A 23,469-nucleotide genomic window follows, 5' to 3' on the forward strand; every position below is an offset into this window, starting at 1 on the left:
CAGCGACTATACAAGCTTTTCGTAAAATAATGTGGACTTACTGCTGTTTTGTCTGAAATGATGTCAATGTTTAACTGCTTTCTATAACCCTCTTTTTGTTTTACAAAAATCGTTGTTTCTCAGAGGGAGGAGTGGAACTATATTCCGAGGTTGAAAAATTGACGCGAACAATTCAATTTTTTTTGCAAAAATGCACCTACGCAATTCGTGTCTAATACTTGTCTGATTCTTGCATGAGTTCAGAAGGAAAATCAGTAAAATCAGTTAGTAACGCTCAAGATTCTCCTAGTAAAACTACGGTTGGCAACATTAAAATGTAGTTGCGTTCTTTCGGGAGGGCGACGACGATACGACGAAGTTTGCTGTTTCGGCTGGATCGGTCAATTCATACAAAATAATTTAACCCCGTGCCCCACGATCAAATGAACACATCAAATGCAAGATAGCGAGTTCATCAAAATTTGACGGCCCGCCAACTTTTGATAGCGGACTTGCGCGGGAATCAGTACGCATCTCCGCCATCTTGCATCTAATAAGTATTTGATGAGTTCATTTGATCGTGGGGCACGGGCTTAAGTCAGCGGCGCGGCGGATCCAGCAATTTGGCAACATCGGATTTCCTCCATTTAAAGGTATGCAACAAAGTAGATTCGGAGCACTCGGCCCCTCCAAGAATCAATACATTTCTATGGGTTTAATGCAGAAAAGACAATGTTGCCAATTTGCTGGATCCGCCGATGGCTTTAGTCGAAATTTGAGGAAAACATGGATTTTTAAAATTTTGGCGTTACTGCCCTCCTCGGTGCGATGACAGTTCAGGTAAAGACACAGTATGTTGGGCAATGTCGGTCTGACAGATGACGCCGCGGCCTGCGTTTGTGCCGAAGACGACGACCACGCGCGGATCAGAGGTTGGGAGGGGGACGAGGGGGAGGGCCACGGGGCACACAGCCCCCGCAAGAGCCGGGCCGGGGTCAGGTTCAGCGGAGTGTGGCTTGGCCACGGTAAACCGCCCCACGCATCCAAAAAATGGACACAGCCGAGCGAACCGGATCAGCGTGACTCGTGAGGGATCCAGCATGAGGTTGCCGCATTTTACTTGTTATATAATCTATTAATATTTAACTAAATTTAAAAAAAAATTGGGCATTACGTTTGAGCATACTCTATCCAAATATTACATGGTTTTTGGGATTTACTCTACGACTTAACGAGCAGGAGAGCTAAATGGACCCCAAACCGTGCAGGCGAGCCCGATTGAGTTTCTCCGTGAATATTTAGTTAGGCAGCAGCCGCAACTGTCTTCACCTTCCCCCCCCCCCCGGTGGTTTTTTTTTTTTTTTCAGCGGGAGTTTTTTAGGATTGGGCCGGGGTGGCTACCGCCACCTAGAATTTGATGGACGAAGCAGAAGCAGAGAGGAGCCATGCGTCCACGGATACAGTAATGCCTTTAGGGTGGTGGGAGCCCTGGAGCGGGCTGTGCACTGAAAAAAAAATCTCGGTGTATTTACTAAGAAATGAGTAAAATTACCAAGAATTCAGGGTTCTATTTGATCCCAGTTTTTTCTTGGTAAAATTACTATTTATGGAATTGGTAATTTTACCGAGAAATCTCGGTAAAGTTACTGGACCCTGGTGAAAACGCCAATATTTTTTATCGACTGTGGTAGAAGTACCGAGATAAAATGGCAAAGTTACCGGGAATTCATTACCAATAAAAGTGGTATTCTTACCTGAAAAAAACAGTAAAAATACCGGTTTTTAGGTAAGCTTGCCAATTTGTCTTGGTAAAATTACCAATAATTGGTAAACAAAGTGAGATGGTAAAGGTACCAACGGACCTCGGTAAAAACGCCGAAAATTTTTTTTCAGTGTGGCGGGAGTCCCTGAAAATCCTCCTACAGAACATGCTTTAAAAACTTTAATATACGCTTAGGATAGGCATTGAGGCATGATAAGGGACATTAATGGAACTAATTATTTTATGACTAGCAGGAAACCCGTGCTACGCACAGGAAAACCCCCACCATCAGCAATCACTGTGATTAGTGATCAGTTACTAATTGTGTTTCTGAATTATTTTTTACTATTTCAAAATTGGCGAGACGCACTGGTTTGATAAAAATGCAGAGCTTAGTAGTATGCTGATTAAAGCTGCTATTTTGGTCTGTTCTGCAGTAAGCTCATATGATCATTATAATAATCAACAATACCCAATCAAAAGTTGGTTATTTTCATAAAGATGTGTTACTTTTGTCAGTCCAATGTTTAATTGAAGTTACAGCTGGTGAGTTTCAGCCGCGAAAATTACGGGATTTAACCAACGGTTTCGTTTAATTCTCAGCAATGGCGGGTTTGTCATCGACATCGCGGAGAAAACGTGATTTTTCCAGGGATTTTGAAAAACAAATTAGAAATTACACGATAATCACCACGATATCACGGCAAATACGTCGTGTTCCTGGCGAATTTCTAAGAGTATTATAATTGCGCGTTATTCAAATCAATATCGTGGCATACACGCGAATTTCTTACTCAACTAAGACTACGTAAATGTGCGCATAAAACTCATAAACATCTGTTACTTGGGATGGGCGAAAACGTATGATTTTCCTTCAATTTTTTATGATACCACATACCCACTCCGGAGTTCAAATAGTTGCTCGCTTCATTTCTGCTTGTTAAAAGTGACGAATTGCAAGAATCCAATCTCGATTTTACGAGAACTATGGGATGTAACCATCGGTTTCCTTGTATAAGATTTAATGCTTTGAAATTAAGAAAAAAAAAAAGGAAAAAACATTAGTGATGATCCAAAATTTTGCAAGTATGACTCATGTGTTTCGGTAAACTATGATAGAAACAGAAAGCAGGTGGAGAATGTCGAAACGATGTTCTAGTTTTCCTCTGCTGTCAGCACCGCGTCTGCAGGCGCTGTTCGACCGAGCCGTCATCACAGTACAGAACGCCTTCAATATAGCGAGCAGCAATGTGGACATCCCCCGTGGTGAAATAGTTGTATCAAGAGCGCCTTCCACGATCGGAGTCAAGTATTGATGAAATGCGCGCAAAAACCCCGCTTCTCCTCCGATTGCAACGTTGCGCACCGTCTTTATGTTCCATTTGGGTTTATTTATTTTATTTTTGAAGCCAAACAACAGCTTCTCTCAAAATTTTTCGAGAATTCGCCTAAATCATTTCAAAACAGAACTAATGCACAGACAGATTTTCCAGATTTTCACATCCCTGAGAGAGTAGCCCGGCAACGGATGCACGAGTCGAAGCTCGCAAAAATCATGGCGCGGCGTTTCCAACAGCGCGACGCCGAACTCGTTCCATCCTCCTCGCACTCGTTGGACGCCGAACTCCTTCCATCTTCTTCGCACCCGTTGCGCGTACCAGAAGAACGTACGTAAAATTTATCAGCTTGTCTTCCAGCGCGAGACGCGGAAATCGCTCTATCTCGCTCGCACTCTCTCTCGCACCCGTTGTCCTTACGGAAAAATCGACCCACGCGAACCGCGATATCCCGCGAACCGGCGGGCGGATCGCGAAATCCTCCCTTATCCGGCGCCTCGGGGTAGAGAGGGATCCCAGTGCGGAATCTCAGGGTCACACGGCCTCCCGTTCACGAGATCCGCTGATACGTGAGTGAGTCAGTCAGTCAGTCAGTGAGTGAGTGAGTCAATCAACGTGAAGTCTGCTTTATTAGTATAGAAGATTAAATGAAAGACGAATTATTGATGACGAAGACAACTGTTTGGCAGTTCTTACAAGAGAAAGAAAATTATTTTGGGGTGGGAGGGAAGCGATCACTCTAGGTGCCCTCCCTAAATCCTGCACTGGAGGGATGTACGGACGAGGCCAGTACCGGAGGGCACCAAAAGTAAGTGCTCCGCGTGGGATGCCAACTATGGGGTCACCAAAATTTCTCACGGCTGCTCACTTTGTCTCCAGTGAAAATTTGTTCTTGCAAGCGTTCGGAAGTACTTTGGAGAGCCGGGCGCGGCTGAATTCATGATCCCGACGACGCACAGCGGATCGAGTCAATAAGAGAGGTCGGACAAGATTTAGAAACTTTAAACGCTTGTAACTCCGTTTATACAAAACTTTGAGCTTCTAAAAGTGCTTGTATTGGTTTCCTCGTAGAATTTTCCCCTATAAACATCCCTTGAAATTTAAAATGCGACGGAATAAACATCAAAATTTGCAAATTTAGTAAAATGCGTAAAAATTTAGTACAATTAGTAATGAGTCCTGAGACTCCATAAGAGTATATGCATAACTGGGCTCACGTCATAATGCACATAGTTCCATTTGGCATAAATACGTCCAGATATGGCGATCAAAAGCATCGCAGAGCTGACCATCGGGCCCAAGTCTGCGGCAGGCGGTACGGTAGGATGACCTATTTAATCAACAATGAGTTCGGATCACTTTTCCTTATTCAGGTTAATGCAGGCGACGACGCAACGCACAGTGCACAGAAGCTGGAAACCTGCGACTTAGCTAAAAGAAAAGCTAGAAGCCGTTTGCGGTGTTTTTTGTTGACTGTGTTATCAAAATTTTTGTCATAACAACATTTTCGCTTTGAGAGATACAGCCAGGTACTAGTTTAGAATTTTTACATTTTCCTTTTTGTTTATACAGCTGAGGATGGCTGAGTTTGCAGCCGAAACGTTTTGGTTTTATTCGTGAAATTTTAGCCTTGTTACCCGCTTTTTAAATTGTTTTTTCATCATGTATCTTGTCACGGGCTGCGAGGCGTCTATCATACCTCAAAAGCTAAAAGATTATACATACGAGTGAATGGGGCAGGAATCATAGTAAGTTTTAGGAGGTATCCTGCCAAGAACATAGGGCGATCCTTCCCGTTATTGAGTGTTTCTCATTCTCTTGAGTTCGCCTTCAATAATTGAAACGGCAATTTGAGCGGCTTAAGAGTGCGAATAGTTGCGCGCAGTAGTTTTGACACTTCTGCACAGTCCCGGCGAGAAAGTCACAAAAAATATCATGCCTTTTTCGCTGTTGCTTGACCCTCATTGTTGTAATGTAATGCTCCTGGTTTCAGTTTCAAACAAATACGACAAAAAAATTTTCAGAAATTAATCTCCCGTATGAAATATAAAAATGCAATACACAAAATGGGAGAATTTATCTCTTGTCCACTTTCCGCACTTAAATTTCGAAGAAGGATACTCTGAACTTTTGTCAAACGAAAACTGACAACCTTCAGATGTCCGTGCGGCGTTTTACCAAAAACGGCAGCGTAGTGGCCAGAGGGGTCTCTAGTGTTTTATTAATCAAAGTAAAAACCGGAACTTATCGGAATCGTTGATAAAACAAACGCGGTAAAATCATTTTTTAACTTAGCAAGGATCGATACAACCAGAAGGCACAATGGTTTTCCTTTCAGCACACACAAAACTTGGCGATACTTTCGGCGTACTTTTTTTTTTATTTTATCAATAAGGATAGAGCCCGTAAAATAAACGCTTCTCACCTTAAAATACTAACATAAAGGCTGTACATTTTTGTGTCGTTTGCAGGGCCGGATTAAGGGGGTGGCCACATGGACCGCGGCCCATGGCGGCAAAATGAAGGGGGTGGCAAATTTTGCAATTTTTTTTAATGTAGGTATCAAAAAAGAGAGGAGAAATCGGATTCAAAAAATAAATTACAAATGAGGAGAGACGACAAAATCTCTCATTTCCTGAGAGTAAAAGTATAGTAATTTCTAATTTTGTCGTATTTCGGTGATACAAGAGACAACACCTTTAATTAGTCGAGTAAAGAGAGAAACCATACATGCAATTTGACCTGGAACGGAGTGGCACGGCGGTAGTCCGCATGAAACGCATAGCGCCTACAAGACTGCATGAATACTTCACGCATTGCTCCAACTCAGTGCGGTCGGCGCGGCGGCGGCGGAAGGTAAAATCATAAACCACAGTTATGTTTGTTCTTTCATAATTTGTTCGTTCGTTTTTTTTAAATGGAAGGCCTTGTCAAAGGGATGGTTTTATGGAACTGAACTTTTGGCAGTGTTGACAGGGCTTTCACAAAAAATGTGCCCAGCACAAGTAAACGCGTCTCGTACACCCCTCCCCCTCCCCCACCGGCACGTTCAATTGATGGTTTTTATAGATCGTATTCGACAGATAACACAGGTGAGATTATATTGATATCGATTGGTTCAATATGTGAACACAGCCTCAAAAATCAAGTTAGAAATCTGAAGTAACGGGTCTTCTGTGATCGAATTTTTATTCTCTCGAGTACCAAATGGCAATGAAAAGTGAAATTGTTAGGAATTTCCTCATTTTCAGCTTTTCCAAATTAAATCCTAAAATTTTTGTTTAAGGTTATGCTCTACTGTTTTGAACCAGACGATACATCGAGCCACTGTCGAATACGATCTATTGATGTTTCAAAACGAATGAGAGGGGGGGGGGGGGCGAAAAAGTACAGGCGGCCCATGGGCGGCAAGTAAGTAAATCCGGCCCTGGTCTGTTGAGATCTTCAGGGATGTGAATCCATTGGAGCGCGATTTGCCCCTCTGTGAGATGATGACTCGATCGATTGCATTGAAACAGAAAGACACAGAGGAGAGAGAACTGACCTGCGACACTGTGGCAGTGCCTTGGGCCACGGTTCTACTTATGGCGTGCGACGAGAGGTTGGTCGGGCGAAGTCAAATCTTTGGCGATGCAAACTGCCTTCCCAGTAGCAGCGGCCCAGGTTAATAATCATTGCACCCGCTGCAGTGACACATCCATGTAGGGTCTGAAGACGAGGCCGTCCCCAGGGCAGTGAAAGGATTTGGAAGGCCTCACTTTAGAAAATTTTGAAGATTACACGGAGAAAAAACTTCGTGCATGGGACTCAAAGTTTAGGTCATATGGATCTCTGAAGTTTCCGGATTGAGCATCTGAACACTTTAGGTCCAGCTCTTGAGGTTTGGATCACACATCTGAATCTTCAGTTCTTACATCTGAAGTACTTCGGTTTTCACATCCGAAAAACTTCGGTTCTCACATCTGAAGTACTTCAGATGTAAGAACTGAAGTTTTAGATGTGTGATCCGAACCTCGACGGCTGGACCTAAAGTGTTCAGATGCTCAATCCGAAAACTTCAGAGATCCATATGACCTAAACTTAGGGTCCCACGCGCAAGGTTTTTTTCTCCGTGTAATATCTTCCGAATAAAATTTCTGGAAACGTAACTCTTAAACTTAAAATGTTACACGTGAAAATTGGCCCATTTTACTTCTCCCACTGAATGTTTTAAGACCGTTCGGTTTGGAGACTGTAAGATGCGGAAAGGAACAAGGTGTAAGTAAAAAGATGTGGAGGTTACTGGGCAATATTTTTGATCAATTCAAAAACAAATAAAAAAAACTTAGTGGCCACGTTACAATACCTATTTGTCTCACCGTAGGACAATTCGTGGTGGTACGCACGCCTAGCTGTGCGAAATCATCGATATTTCTCAATTTGAAGCTATGGTAAAGAATCGATTATTAGGGTGTCCGCTGCGAACACCCTAATAATCGATACCTTTCCATAAGCCCGAATGACTGATCAATCGATGTATCGCAAACCACGCCACGCCACTGCGAGCAACCTGTGGGACCGTAGCTGTATCATCTCTTCTTAACGCGACTCGACGCGCAACAACTCTGAGAGAGTGCAGTGTGAGCGGAGATCTCGAAGAAAGTGCTGAACTGCGGAAAACCGAACGTCAGTCTTCCATCGAAGAGCGAAAAACTAAGAAATCGCACGTCCGCACGATGACATTGAGAGTTTTTATTTTACTTGTTTTCTATTTACTTTGATTGATCATTACAAGAAAAAGCCTCGCGAAGCGCGCTTCTGTTCAGCTCGGCGCGGCGCAGGGCGCTGACCGTTTACTCCATTGTTAAACTCTCGATTGTGAGGAATCAGTGAGACTGATTATTTTTCGGTCCGTCGGACGAAATTAGACAGTGGGAAAAACATGGGAAAAGTATCACACAGAAACAATCGAAGGGGCACCTCTAGCTCCATTAATTGACGATAAATATTTGGATATAACATGCTGGTGACAGTTTCTCACTTCCGCGTGTCCTTTACTATTTATTCGTCGTTTCTTGGACCAAAAACTTAGTAACATGCCATCGTTGCAAAGTTTCCCTCTGACAAATTGTAATTTTGACAGAAACTTGAGAGTGTTTTTAACTGAAAATAGCATTTATATTTCTTCTGTTTAGGCACTTGAAAATATCAGTATTTCAGATGGATAAATGGCACACTTTTATATATATATATATATATATATATATATATATATCTTGATTTTACCTTACAACATGAGCTTTTTTAAAGCCAATGCTACAAACTTGGGATGGAATCACGCACCTTTGTCCGGTAAACGATAAATTAAATGGGTGACATCGAGTAAAATGAAGTCAAATAGATTAAAGGACGAGGATACTGTATTTGCACCTAATCCTTGTGCGGAGAGTTTGAGTAGACTATGGAGGTGGACTCTTCGGGTAGCGTTTGGGATATCCCCTCCATCACGACCTCAACTTTGAGAGCATTTTTTGAGCTTTGGAGTTGATTTCAGAGAAAACCAGTGGCACCATCGTGTTTTTCGCGAAATGTTGCGTCAGTCTAAGTACTTAAATCGCAAATCCCTAACGTACGCAAGAGCTCCATTTAAGGCATGTTCCCATTCTCTCTTCAATATTTAGTCCATGGGATATCAACCGTAACACTAATATACGAGATTTTGTCGTTGCGGGATTTTGACCACGGGATTTAGTCGCGCGGGATTTCTTCCGCGAGATTTCGTCGGTAAACCATCCCTGTGCCGGCTCTGTGATCCCTTCAAAAGGCAAAGAGGCGACGGGAAGAAGACGGAGAATTCGATCGGAAAGTATCGCGAGGCGCGGTGCAGGAGAGGAAACGAATAAAATCGATTCGAAAAAAGTATAAACAAAAGGTGTGCGAGGTTGCCACACCATTTTCAGAGGGAGCAAGCAGCTTTTATAGGTCACCAGAATTCAGGGTTAAGGTAGAGCGAAGGTCAGATCGGCTGCGCCAACGCGTTCTTCGCGTTCGATACCGCGCGCCGCAAGCCAAGAACAGGTGTTACAAGAGTGGGTATCATAAATCCACCCACGACAAGAGGGTACATATAGATCCGCGCATATTCGTCGCGAAAATGAGCTGAGGAAGGATGAGACCCGTGATAAAAAAAATGAGAAATTATTCATCGGATAGTTAAGATCCCAAGCGAGGTGAGCAAAAATTGGATTGCATTTTGCAAAAAGGAACCACTAGCATTGCAATGTTGCTAAGATTGTGCAACTTCTTTTGTCTTTGAGGAAAACCCCGATTATCCCTTAGGTAATAGTTTCTATTTTACTCGCTAAAAACTGTAAATTTGAGACAAAAATTACCATATAAATTTCATAGTTTTTCACAATTTCCGCAATTTATTGCAAAGGATGAAGTTGCACAATCTTAGCATCATTGCAATGCTAATGGTTCCTTTTTGCAAAATGCAATCGAATTGTTCAACAGATCCCTCCTCCTCCTTCCCCTGAAGTCTGAATTTCAGTTCAGTGGCACGGAGAAAATTTAGGGGCGGGTTATGATTTTTACAAGGCAAAACCAATATGAAATGATAAAACCAACTAAAAATGATAATGTTTGTGCTCGTATAAACGAACCTTCATTTTTCGGTTAGGAAGGATGTTTCTTTCCAATTTCGCACAATACAACGATAAACGATAAATAAAAACATTAAAAAGAGAAAAGCCTTCACTAGCCAGACATGATTTGACGGATGTTTTTGGTAGTCAGGCGGGAAAAAATTGCGTCGTGAATCATGGATACCCGGCCAACTTGGGCGGAAATTTCGGCGATAAAAACTTGAGTACATATTCCATACGCAAACAGACGAAAGAGGATTTTTATCGATCAGTCGAACTCGCCGTTGTCTCAATGTGCCTTTTGTATACGTCAAAAGTAAACTCACTGTTCAGGTGCCTGAGCTGTCAATAAGATTAAAAATTACCTTCATTAATTTAGGTACTTACAGCTCGCGAGGTTTCGAGTGGATGTGGGAATTTCGGCAGGATCCACCGCACCGGATACTCGATCGGTTTAAGTCGACAGGACGCCCGTTATCGGTCGATGCTTCCTTTTTCGCAACAATTCTACTCTTTTAATCATACCTATCCGTGTTGATTATTAAAGGAGAAAAAAAACGAAGATAACCAGGTGGCCTGTCCAGGGTCGGATTAGCTCGAAGTCTACACACAAAGGTGGGCCAGAAGTAACTGAAAAGTGACTGTATATTTCAGACAAATAAAGATAAAAAGTTCCGGTTTGGACCATTGCTCTTCGCGACAAGGGGCTGATTCTTTCAGAGGGCTCATTTTTGGGGCTCCCTTGGGAGCCTCCCGAGGGAGAGCAACTCCATTGGCGGATCCAGCAAATTGGCAAAATTGTATTTTCTCCATTAAAACCTATGGAAATGTATCGATCCTTGGAGGGGCCAGGTGCTCTGACGAGAATCGATTATTTAGCATAGGTTTAAATGGAGGAAATCCGGTGTTGCCAAATTGCTGGATCCGCCTCTGAGCAACTCGAAAAGTTGTGCGCAACTAGGCACTTCAAAATCCTTTAAAATCGAGTTTATTAAAGGTGAATTTGAAATATTTTCCTATTCCCTTACAATTACTTCTGATTGAAGAGGGAGGGGGAGGATTGCGACCCAGGCACCCCTCTCCCAAGATATAGCATCTACTTTTAGGGCCGCCAAACAAAGTTCAGCCTGGGGGCGCTGAAATATTAAAGCCGGCATGGGGCCGGTACTGCAAAAGCCATGTAATTGAGACAAGATTCAGGTCGATTTTCTGTGAAAGCCTACTCTCAACTCACACCATATATTACTCATTAGCAGAGAATAATAAGCAAGTAGCGTTTTTTGAACACCGTTAAACGTCGATTTTACACGAAAAAATAGTTTATCATCACTTCATACGGTACGAGTACGGTTGTGCCTTACGGTACTTACTGTTAAAAATTGTAAGATCGCATCATTTAGGCCCCTAAATAGCATTGTAATCACGATATTTAATCTCATGGAGGGTAGGTATTGACGGATGAAGGTATTCAGGAGAGAAGCAACATTATGAGTCAAGCTATTGTGACTGCGCGGCTGATCCTGTCTCGGAAGTTAGCATTGAAGCCAAAAATGGCTGTAAGGTCAAAGAGGATTGGTAAAAAGCGGAATACTGAGCCTAACTTCACTGCAACTCTGCCGTGCTAAGGAAGAACGCCGCATGAGCCTTTAGACGTTGCCGAATTTCCCCTGGCAAATCACTAATTTTCAGGGAAATTTTAGAATGTTTGTCTACCACTTTCTCAGAAAATTTTGTTTGCAAATTGATCTAAAGTGTCTGAAAATTTCAAGCAAAAATAGTCATAATTTTCTTCAAAAATAAACATTTTATCGAAGGAAATTTGGCAACTCTCGAATGTTCATACGGCGTTCTTCCTTAGCACGGCAGAGCTGGAGCTAATTCATCGTTCGCAGATTATAGCGTGATTATAGCGTGATCACTGCCTGTAGGATTTTTCAAACTGATCTTATTTCAGGATAGAATCATACCTGATTTTTAGGGTAACAATGGTGGAAGTCGCAAATCAGGTACTTTAATTGGACGTATTTCTACCAAACAGACCTATGTGGCGATGAGAAATGTGGGGTGTGCTCTAGAAATCTGCATAAGAAGCAATGTAAAAGTGGGCGTGGTTCCTTTTGAAGAATTGGCAAAGCGGGATATTGCATTCTATCAAAGAGACCTATGTGCAGCTGAGTGCGGAACTCATGAGCCGCGGGCATGGCAAGAGAGCGTTGTGGACAGGGCTCATGAGTTAAAGCATCCCGACGACGATGTCCGCGCTGCCGCGCCCTCGAGCTTACCCTCGTTCCCTCTTTGCCACTGACGTCACTGGCGCTTTATTATTCTCATTCACTCTTACGGCCAGAGACTAACGAGCACGACCCATATTTCTCACTTCCACATAGGTCTGCTTCGTAGAACTACGTCCAATTGAGACTTATCAAAAACTTTGCTTTCCTTTCACCTTTTCTGGGGGAACAGCAGAGATCGTCATACTTCGATTTTTTTTTTTTTTTTTTTAAAGAATATTCTACGCACGGCACGGAAAAGTGACTTGATTTTACCAGAAATATTCTTAAATCCGTATGCACAACTTTCCTTAAAACTAAACATTTTATCGAAGGCAATTTGGCAATTCTCGAATGTTCATACGGTGTTCTTCCCAAGCATGGGGCAGTGTAGTTCCAGCGCACGCGACTCAAACTGCATTCATATCCGGGCGAGCGAGTGGAATTAAGAGTGAATTAGTGTATTTTTGGCGAGCACTTGATGCGAGCTGGAAGTTATGTTGGATGTGGTAATATTTAATCTCTAGTAGAGTTTTATGGTTTTTCTAGCGTGCGCGGTGCATGATCCGTTACGAAAATGATCGGCGCGTTATCGTTACGAGGTAAAGTTCGCGCTATTTCGGTTTCCGGTTTAGCTCATTTCTGAAAAGTTGCAGAAACTGGCCGGTGTCGACTTTTTCCGCGACCACGACGTCTATCCGAAAATGCGCAGAAACACTCATCTAGTCAGTGATTACTGTAAACTGTACTGCCATGCCAAGTAAAAACGCCGTAAAAGCATTCGAATGTTGCCAAATTTCCACTCAGAAAATATTCACTTTTTTAGGAAACTCAGGAATATTTTTCCTTGAAATTTTCAGATACCTACTTCAGATCAAATTACAAATAACTTTTTCGGAAAAATTGAAAGAAAATTAAATACAGATTTTTCCGAAAATTCTTGATTTGTCATAGGCAATTTGGCAACGTCTGAAGGCTCATACGGCGTTTTTTCTCCGCATGGCAGAGTAGACGTAACGTGGGAAAAACCATCATTGATGTTTTCTTCACGTATGCTTGCGAGGAGCTGCTTCGCCCGAAAAATAATAAATGATCATTTTTATACAGTGTTACGTAGTGAACATTGGGTTCGATGACGTCATTGTCAGACGGATAGCCTCTGTTGGAGTCAAACATCATTTCGATGACTAAGGTGCGAACCCACGTACCTCCATTGAGGTGTTCCGCAAAATTCCGCTGCTATTTTATTTTTTAGAAGAAAAACAAGACATCTTTATGGCTTGCAATTAATACAGAATATTCTACCGAGGGAGAAGAAAAATCACGAAAGATTTCATGGAATTACGTTGAGTAGTTTTTCGAAGAAAAAATAAATCAGGATAGGGAGTCTAAAACGCCGCAAACAGAGACAAGTGATTTCGCACTTTGGCTATCGATTAACCCCTTCGAAATGTCCATTCTCGGTCCTTTTGCATCGCGGAATGCTTTAGGGCAATTGTACAACGAGCAGAGGCATATAGCTGAGTCCCCCTCTCCCCCCTGGAAAACTGCACGATTGAAGATAGCCTTGGAACCGGTTCATTTTCTTGAATAATTGCATTGAGCATACGACAGGAAAAAAGAAAAAGTTTGAAATATCTTTCCAGGATTGTCGGTAGACTTAAACTTTAAGTTTGCATGCGGATATGATTTGCAAGAGCATTGCTTCAAATGGATCAAGAAGGTTAATTTTCCAAAATTTCATGGAAAAAACCTTCAGAAGTTGTACTGAGAAGGCCCTAATCCGACCTGGGAAAGCAAGGGCCCGGTAGCTAACCCCTAGAGAATTGCACTAGTTGCGCCTGTGAAAACGAATCTCAAAGGCGGAGACTCAACGTGAGGCTACACTTTTTATTTATACGTTGAATAGATTTGTAACAAAACACAGGCAAGCGTATAAGAGGAGAAAGGAAGAGTTGGATATCGATTATTGGAGCACATGCAATACTTTATTTCCATCGATCTCTCGCACGCACAACGGATGTTCTTTGAAACTCGAGCATAATGGAGATGTTGCATGTGTGAGGAATTTGCAATTTGACCATTGATTCTTATGTAATAGTTCGCGAGAAACACGATGGTGCCACTGGTTTTCTCTGAAATCATCTCCCAAGCTCAAAAAAAGCTCTCAAAGTGAGGCCAAAATGGAGGGGATATCCCACCCTACCCTGAGAGTCCACCTCTACATCCAAACAAACTCTCCGTGCAATGATAGGGAGCAAATACATTAGCAGGATTGCCGTGTTTTCAGTTTTGGAGTCCCCAAATAAAGTGGCAGCCCTGTCAATGTATTTGCTCCCTATCATTGCACGGAGAGTTTGTCATGATGTAGAGGTGGACTCTCAGAATAGCGTGGGATATCCCCTCCATTTTGGCCTCAACTTGAGAGCTTTTTTTGAGCTTGGGAGTCGATTTCAGAGAAAACCAGTGGCACCATCGTGTTTTCCGCGATCTTTTACATAAGAAACAACAGTCAAATCGCAAATCCCTCACACATGCAATATCTCCATTAGAGACGTTCACTCTCTGATCTTTTCCATGATCTGAAAAATCCACACACGTGCGTTTCGTAATTGCGTTCGAACACACTGCAAACTTCTAAGTTTGAAAATTGGCATGTAAGATGCCATTAACCCACGACGGCAGTGAGTAAGCATAGCTCTCATGCGATACAATGTGGACTTGACGCTGCTTTGCTCGAGATTATGTCAATTTTTGCGTCCTTACTGCTCCCTCAAAACTCTCGGTTTTTTTTACAAAAAGACGAATATTGCTGTTTTACGAAAACCGGTCGGTTCATTCAAATTAGTTTTGTCAACATTTGAAAAAAACTCAATTTGAAAAATGCTCGTTACTGTGCTCCTCGGTACGTAAAACGGCAGCATAAGCTCTGGTCTTAGCTGCCAACGAGAGTGACACAAAAAGCGAACTCGGACCTAGAAAATTATTACCTAGGGTATCATTTTTCCCCCATGACAGCAGTATGTGAGCACGCAGCCCCGCGTAATAAGGTAGACTTACTGCTGTTTTGCCCAAAACGATGTAAACACTGATTTCTCAGGACTCGTTTTTCACTGATAAGAAGAATATCGCGCTATTGCACATGCAAGCCTGTCAGTTTAATCGGATTGGATTTATCAAAATTTGAAAGCAACTCGATTTTGAAGATGTTCGTTACTGCTGACCTCGGCAAGACGTCAGTACAAGCCCTGGCTACGAGCATGACACAAAAAGCGAACTCGGAGCTTGAAAACTGTTGCTTAGGGTACCATTTTTTTACCCATGACAGCAGTAAGTGAGCACACAGCCCCGCGGAATAATGTAGACTTACTGCTGTTTTGCCGGAAATGATGTCAACACTGATTTCTCAAAACTCGCTTTTCACAAATAAGAAGAGTATCGCGCTATTCGACATGCGAGCCTGTCAGTTGAATCGAATTGGATTTATCAAAAGCTGAAAGCAACTCGACTTTGGAGACGTTCGATACTGCTGTCTTCGGCAAGACGTCAGCGTAAGCCCTGCCTACGTGCGTGACACAAAAAGCGAACTGCGAGCTTACCTGGCGTCCAAGCTGGCGTCGGCGTCGGCGAAACCGCGCGTGTAAATCCGCAAGATGCACACGTATCCGCGGCGGGCGAGTCGGCGAGAAACTGAGGCTCCGGAGCGGAGCGAAGTCGGGTCTGTTTGGGTTGGCACGCTGCGGAGCTGCGGCTACGTCATAGAGTCATGATCAGCCGCCTCGACGAGCTGCGCCGCCGACCACGCTCCACGCTCCTCGCGCTGGACCAAGAATAGTCTCGGCCGCTGCGCTCGCTATGTAGACGTAGGAAACTTGTGCCTCTTCCACGGCGACCACGGCTCCTTGAGTCCTCGGACCGCGACTACTACGGACCGCTGCTGCTGCTGCTGCTGCTCGGGCACGGCCGGCGCCGCCGCAGCAGCCGTGTTGCCGGCGCCGCGACGACCGACGCCGGCTGTCCCGCGTCTCGAACCTGGACCCGCGTCCAGCCCGCTATGGATGGACGAGCCATTGAGAGTGATCAGCCGTCTTCTCGTAGACTTGAACTGTCGGACTCAGGACATAGGGAGACTCAAGACGAGGCCACGTTAGGCATCTGAAGAAGGAGTGAGCGAAGAAGAAAGAGCTTCAGGAGGAGGAAGAAGGGAGAAGGTAGATGAAAAAGAAAGATGACGGGAGGGGAAAAAATGACAAAGAAGGAAAGAGTAAGAGGAAAAATGAAGAAAAATGAGGAAAAATGAGGAAAAATGAGGAAAAATGAAGAAAAATGAGGAAAAAAGGAAGTAGAAAAACGGGAGAAGAAAGAAGAAAAAAGGAAGAAGAAAGACGGAAGAAGGAAAAAAAGGAAAAATAAAAAAGAAGGAAAAAAAGAAGAAAACAGGAAGAAGAAAAAGGAAAAAGAGGAAAAAGAAAGAAGAATTAAAAAGACAGAGTAAGAAAAAAGGGAAGAAGAAATAGATGAATAAGAAGTAGAAGAAAAAGAAGAAGAAGAAAAGAGAGGGGGTGGAAGAAAAAACAAGAAGAAGAAGAAGAAGAAAGCAGGCTGAACAAGAAAACGAGGGAAGAAGAGGAGAGAAGGAAGAGGAGGAGGAAATATGGAAGAAGAAGAAGAAGAAGAAGAATGGAAGAAGGAGAAGAAAAAGGAGGGAGAAAAAAGAATGAAAAAAGAGAAAAGAGGATATATTAAGTGGAGAAAGGATAAATGAGAATGGTGTATAGAAAAGTGGGATCATCGTGAAATTGGACGGATCTGCTCGGCAGCACTCACTTAAAAAATTAATTTTTCTCGAGCCGGAAAAGATTAATTTACCACCAAGTCAAGTCGCCTATAATTTTCAGTATAGGCAACACGAGCTCTTACGTGGTTGAATAGTGTAATCGTCGTAAAATTGAATGGTTACTCGGCACACTCAAACTAGATTTTAATCAAACTAGGAGAGGTTGCTTAAACGCCATGTCAGTTCGCCTTCAATTTTTAGTGTAGGCAGCACGAGCTCTTCAGTGGTCGAATAGTGGTATCGTCGTGAAACGGTACGCTCTATTTCCACACACTAAAGAAGTAGCTTATCACTAGAGCGGAAGAGGTTACTCAACGTCATTTCAGTTCGCCTTCAACTTTTAGAGTAGGCACCACGAGTTCCCACGTGGTCGAATAGTGGTATCATCATCATGTAATAATCAGACGGTCTCTAGCGGCGAATTTAAAATATCGTGGACACGGAAACTTTTCGTGTCAACTTATTTGAAGTTTATAATGTGTAGTCTGCTTTTATGTCGTAGGAAGGTTGACTTCAAGAATGGGAGTAAAGATGGTCAACTGTTGCTCCTCTGATAGTTATTACTTATTATTCTGTGCTGGAAGTACAACCGCCGCAAAGCCGCGCGCCATACCGCTGCGCTGTCACGCAGTGACGCAGTCACAACCAGTGCCCCACTGCCCCCACCATTTTCTCACTCCACTCCGCCCATCCTACCTTCCTTCCATTCATCTCCAAGCAGTTGATCTTCATCTTGACCTTCAGGATTTTATGCTGACTCCTCTAACCGAACGTGAGTCTGGGACCGTATTGCAGTAATATTTATATTACGCTCTTTACAAGCTGGAATAGGGCCGGAAAGAGAAGACACGAAACCTACATACAATAAAATCTATTTGTTGGAGTTATATCAAAGAAAATATGGCTCCATCTTGTATATCAAAGAATGCGTCAAAATTGGTCAGTGAAATATTTCAACGGTGTAAGTCGGCAATCACATAACTCGGTTTGCGACGTCGCAGACTTCTTGTCATACGTTATTTTTTAAACGGAAAACTACTCAACGGCAATTCTTTAAAACTGCCGTGATTTTTCTTCTCTGTGCGGAGAAAATTCTGAAAAAACTTCAAGAAATGATGCCAATTTGTTCTCCTTTAAAAGAATAACATGGAGGCGGAGATTTTAAAACACCGCAAACGAGTTATGTGATTGCCGAATTACTCCGTCGATTTATATTTTAATTCTACTTATTCATAATTCATAGCTAGGTTATAATTACTCACTCACTACTTAATATTCACTTCTGAACCTATTACTTTTGCTATACCCCCCCCCCCCCCCTCGCAACATCCTCCGTTGGGACATAGCACCAGGATAAGAAAACGTACCTATGTCGTGGAACCTAATTTCTTATACCCCGTCCAGCGGCCTAAAATCTCAATTCCGAGTACTCATTTCGATTTAAGGTCCTTTTTCTCGCGGATGGGCACAAATATTGAACTTCGTGTGGTTTTTATGAATGATTGGAATATCAAAACCGACGCATAACGGGCTGGACAGTTTGACGCAAAGTTTGTGGAAATATTCCAAAGTTGGACGGGATTGCGTCAACCATCTAGGCGGCGTGGCGCGTCACACAGCGTTGGTGTTATTCGATGACATATGCACCGCTCTGCCCTGCTAAGCAAGGACAGCGTAACTCCTTACATGATCCTACGTGCAGATGTGCGGTTCTTGTCGAACACGGCAGCAATGAAGCTGGCGCGTGGCATCAAACGAGGGTCAACACGCGAATCGTAAGGAGAGAGGCAGGGCTGAGGGGAGTGAGGGGGTGTAATTCGTAGCCGCTAGAGGATCTGTTGACATTTTTCCAAATTTTCCGTTCTGTTAGCATTTCATGTTTCGGTTGAAATATCAAGTCTATGCAATGTCATGAAGTTTAGCAACTGACAATGAGTTCCGGAGCTAATATCGTCACCTTCCGGCCAAAGTATCACAAGCGCCATGCAACGTCCAAAATTTCCGCCGCCATTTTATCTTTTTACGGAGAAATTGTTAGTTGAATCTGTTTGAAAATTTCACTGTATTTTATCGGCAGCACAAAAATAATTCAGCGAAATTTTGGGACAACTTCGTTAAACAGTTTCTCTGTAAAAAAATAAAATAGCGGCGGAAATATTAAACGTCTCATGGCACTTGTGATAATTTGGCCCGAAGGTGACGATATGTTGATGCTCTTAAACCCTACTCTGTCCTGATTTTATTCATTTTCATTGCGTATGATTACCTACATGTCACTGACAAAAACTAAGAGCAATGAATTACTACGAGTGAATGAAGAAAACATTGAGGTCTCTTTCAAAATTATCATAGTGTGTACCTGTGCAGGTACACATTAATAATTGATTCTTTACCATAGCTTCACATGAGGGGATATCGATAATCGATCATTCACGCCTTTCCACTAGGACGAAGACTCTATCCTTGACGAATGTTTTTTCCACCGACAAGAATTTATTGGGGGAGAGGCAGACAAAACTATTTTCAATTCTGGGGGCCATACCACCCTCGCCCCCTGGATACGCCTATGGACAATTATTGGACATTCAACTATAATGAGTTCTCAAACTCGAAATGTCTTGTGTTGAGTACCTAAGTCGTGAAGTAATACATACGGTTAATTAATGATAATTTCATAATGAACTTGATAACTATAATACTGAACGGAGAATTTTGACTTAGTTATTTTTCAGTTTATACTTGAACCATCGAACATCGACGCAAAATCGCAGCCCATAATATGACCGCGCTAAGCAGAAAGGAACCATAAGCCACACCAGCTATTGCCAAATTTAATTGGGCACTTTACTTTTTTACATGAAAATTGTGTGGATTTGTGTGCGAACAGTGAATTTTCTGCAGAGTGTGAAGCAAATGCCTTTAAAATTTCAAAGGTATCCGCACGAACGTTCTCTTGAAAAAAATTAAGTGGCAGAGTTAAATTTGACAATATCTGGTGTGGCTTGGTTCCTTTCTGCTAAACGCAGTCCATATAGCCCAAAGGCGGATCCAGCAATTTGGCAACACCGGCTTTTCTCCATATAAAGCTATGCCAAAATATCGATTCTTGTCGGAGCACCTGGCCCCTCCAGGAATCGATACATTTCCATAGGTTGAAATGGAGCAAACACAATGTTGCCAATTTGCTGGATCCGCCGATGATATGGCTTATTGCTACTCGCGAACAAATTGCTGCCACGTTTGACGCACTTGACTTTGCGCGTAAGCCGGCCGAATCGGCTGTAGGTGCAAATGAATGTTGACGATCACGCGTGACCTTGACCCTGGTTCGGGCGACCTTGACAAACGCAAACAATGCCTGGAGATAAGTGAGCGGGTGGGGCCACTCCCTTCATCGGGGATGGGAACATCAACCGATCCCGAGGGAACGGGGAGGAGCGCGGGAATATTGCGTGCCGATAAGAATCGGGAGGGTGTTAGATCAGGGGACAGAGGGGGGGGGGGGGGGGCACGCTTCTACGAAATAGGTTAGACTTATTAATTTGAGTCGTTCTGCACTTGAGGATGGGATTATCGAGCTGTCCGTGAAAACGCGGCATTGCCGCTTGTTGACCTTTTACTGCTCTCTGTAAAGGTCAAAACAGGGGGACTTCTAACACAAATTGGACATTTTGGAAGCTATCTACTTTGGGTGGTCTAGGATTGTTCGATTGTTGTCAAGCTACTTATCATATTCACAATACAGGGTGATCCAGGGTTAAACGGCCAGACTGCAGGAGCCGAAACACCCCCGAACCCTCTCTTTCATTTCAGATTGAGATTTTTTTTAGATCATTTATGAATTCAGGGCATAGAAGTACAAATTCTCATGATATTTGGTTCACAACCGTTGCCAAAATTCAGGGCAAACGATTTACTTTCCGAAATTTTAGGGGGCCGTAGCTCCGACTGGGGGTGCTTTGGGAAAAACCCTTAAACAAGAAAAAAGTCTTATTTTGACCCATAAAACACGCTCCTGCAGTCTGGCCATTTAACATTGGATCACCCTGTATGAACTCATAAAAGTGGCGCGTGACGCATAACACCTGAGGCGGGAAGCGTTTCTGGGGGTTGGGCCGCGATGCGGCCTGGGGGCGTGAACCCTTAAAAACGATAGAAAAAAGGAAAACATGTTGATCCGAAGTAGTCGTGAGGCGGTAAGAGACAGAGAAGCTCAGTTGCAATGAATCGTTGCGCAATTGGATGATTTTACAATTTGTTCCTTTAGGTATTCAAGCATGTTTCTTTTGAAATTTTTTATGAATTTTTTTTATGATTTGACGGAGGAGTCCTAAAATCTTCGATCTACATTACACACCTGTTGATTTGTGGAAAATAAGTAATTTGGCGCGGTTTGAAACCTCCAATGCAACTAACAATAAGTCCCTCTAATCATCAACTTTTTAATTAATTAAAAAGTGGATATCAGAAACTCGCGGTGATCGCCATCAAATGTTGCAAGAAACCTAACTTTCGTCAATTCAATGGGTAAAAAGTACAATGAATACTAGTCTAGAGCCTTAGTAGTAATCATTTTTGAAATTTGATAAAATGCAACCCCTAAAAATGAAGGAAAACTTACCGCTGACAGAAGAGAACGCGAGGACTTGATAATTTTTCGGCCTTCATTTTCCACTTCATATCCTGTAACCAAAGGGACGGAAATTACTGAAGATAATCAAATTAAATGCTGTATCAAGAAGCTCTTAGCCAATTTTCACTACAATAATATGCGAACTCAGGCATGCTTTAATGAAAAACAATGTGCAAGAGGATTTTTAGATTTAACAAAATCACCTTAACATGGTACTGAATATACTTAGCATGCCATATAATGAGAGACTCTTTTTTTAAAAAAATTTCGAGGGTCCTCCTCTAGATCCTCTTTTATTTTATAGAACGTCCTTAAGATCCCCCTTCCTCTTCCCTCGCACTGAAAAAAAAATCTCGGTGTATTTACTAAGAGAAGGGTAAAATTACCAAGAATTCAGGGTTCTATTTGATCCCAGTTTTTTCTTGATAAAATTACCGTTTATGGAATTGGTAATTATACCGAGAAATCTCGGTAAAATTATTGAACTTTCTCGGTAATTTTACTGGACCTTGGTAAAAACGCCAATATTTTCTATCGACTGTGGTAGAATTACCGAGATAAAATGGCAAAATTACCGGGAATTGATTACCAATAAAAGTGGTAATCTTACCTGAAAAAACAGTAAAAACACCGATTTTTAGGTAAGCTTACCAGTCTGTCTTAGTAAAATTACCAATAATTGGTAAAAAAAGTGAGATGGTAAAGGTACCAACGGACCTTGGTAAAAACGCCGAGAACTTTTTTCAGTGCGTAAGGACGTCTAATACAATCTCGTACCAAGTAAAAACAAATTTGTAAATTCGGGAAGGAGTTTTCTCTTAGCTTCTCCGATCACAAATGAGAAAAGTTTTCAATGCAACTCGACAACTTCGAAGGTGACCACGCGCGTTCTGTCGTGGTGCGAAATAGTGACACACCTTTTTCCTTCTTTGGTGATTTCGATGCCTAGTGAATTTAGTACGTCCGTTAAATCGCGTCTATTTTTTACCATGTTTCGTCATCCGATGTGAGGAGCAAGAAATCAATCCTTAAGTTATTTGGACGTATCTGTGCCAAACGGATCAGCTATTTGGGCGTATTTCTGCCAAACGGATCGCAGCTATTTGGGAGTATTTCTGCCAGACGGAACTATGTGCATTATGACGTGATCTCTGCTATGCATGTATTCTTTAGGGTCTCAGGACTTATGTCTTAATGGTTCCATTTGGCAGAAATACGTCCATTCAGAGTATGCATTGGTCGTGTTAGCCTGCTCGCCGGGGGCAAAAGCCCCTCGACCAGCGGGCTGATTATTGAAGTTGATAGATAAAGCTATAGACAAAGAGGACATAGGGGGTATGGAACGACCCCAGGGTCGGACTGGCTCGCATCTGAAGGCGTAGACCCTTGGCTGGTAAAAGGGGCGTAAAGTGATATTTCCTGGTAGGGCATTCCTTACGTGGAGAGGGGTTCAGAAAATGTTGGCAAATCAGCACAAGTTTAAGCTGTTTTCAGGTTCAAAGTTTATTGATTGCATGCACGAAGTAAAAATTGCAAAATTGAACATGACGCACAGCATTGAGAGCTCACGCTTCTCGTCATCGCGCCTTCAATTTTTCAGATGCAGCACGGACGTCCATCAAGTACGAATAGTTGTATCTCTGCGCCGTCGTAAACACGCATCCTTTCCCTCCCTCTTTTTCCATATTGTGTTTGTTTCCGTTTGTCTTGTTCGTAATGGTGCTTCAAGCACTACGTGAGTAATACAGCCGAAGGTAGAGGAGATGTTTTCAGGCCTTTTTATAACTTTTCTCCCGAATCAGAGCGACGTTTCATTGACAGCATAAAGCAGAGCATTGAGAGCTCACGGTTCTCGTCATCGCGCCTTCAATTTTTCAGATGCAGCACGGACGTCCATCAAGTACGAATAGTTGTATCTCTGCGCCGTCGTTAACGCACATTCTTTCCCTCATTTCCATATTGTGTTTGTTTCCGTTTGTTTTATTTGTAATGTTGCTTCAAACTAGAGCAGAGCATTGCGAGTTC

At 42.7% G+C, this 23,469-nt stretch overlaps 1 protein-coding gene across 4 annotated transcripts in view; it reads right to left on the reverse strand.

Moving 5' to 3' along the window:
* LOC109043614 (uncharacterized) overlaps positions 1–23,469 on the reverse strand; it is an 88,764-nt gene that overhangs the window by 40,736 nt on the left and 24,559 nt on the right. For 3 of the 4 annotated variants that reach the window (XM_072296916.1, XM_072296915.1, XM_072296914.1), the window contains exon 2: positions 21,433–21,494. The gene's annotated coding sequence lies outside the window, so the exon portion shown is untranslated. Of the gene's footprint in view, positions 1–15,573; positions 15,862–21,432; positions 21,495–23,469 lie in introns of those variants that run through there. The other variant, XM_019060877.2, reaches the window with a different exon arrangement.

This window comes from Bemisia tabaci, chromosome 2, assembly GCF_918797505.1.
Source record: "Bemisia tabaci chromosome 2, PGI_BMITA_v3".
Lineage (NCBI taxonomy): Eukaryota > Metazoa > Arthropoda > Insecta > Hemiptera > Aleyrodidae > Bemisia > Bemisia tabaci.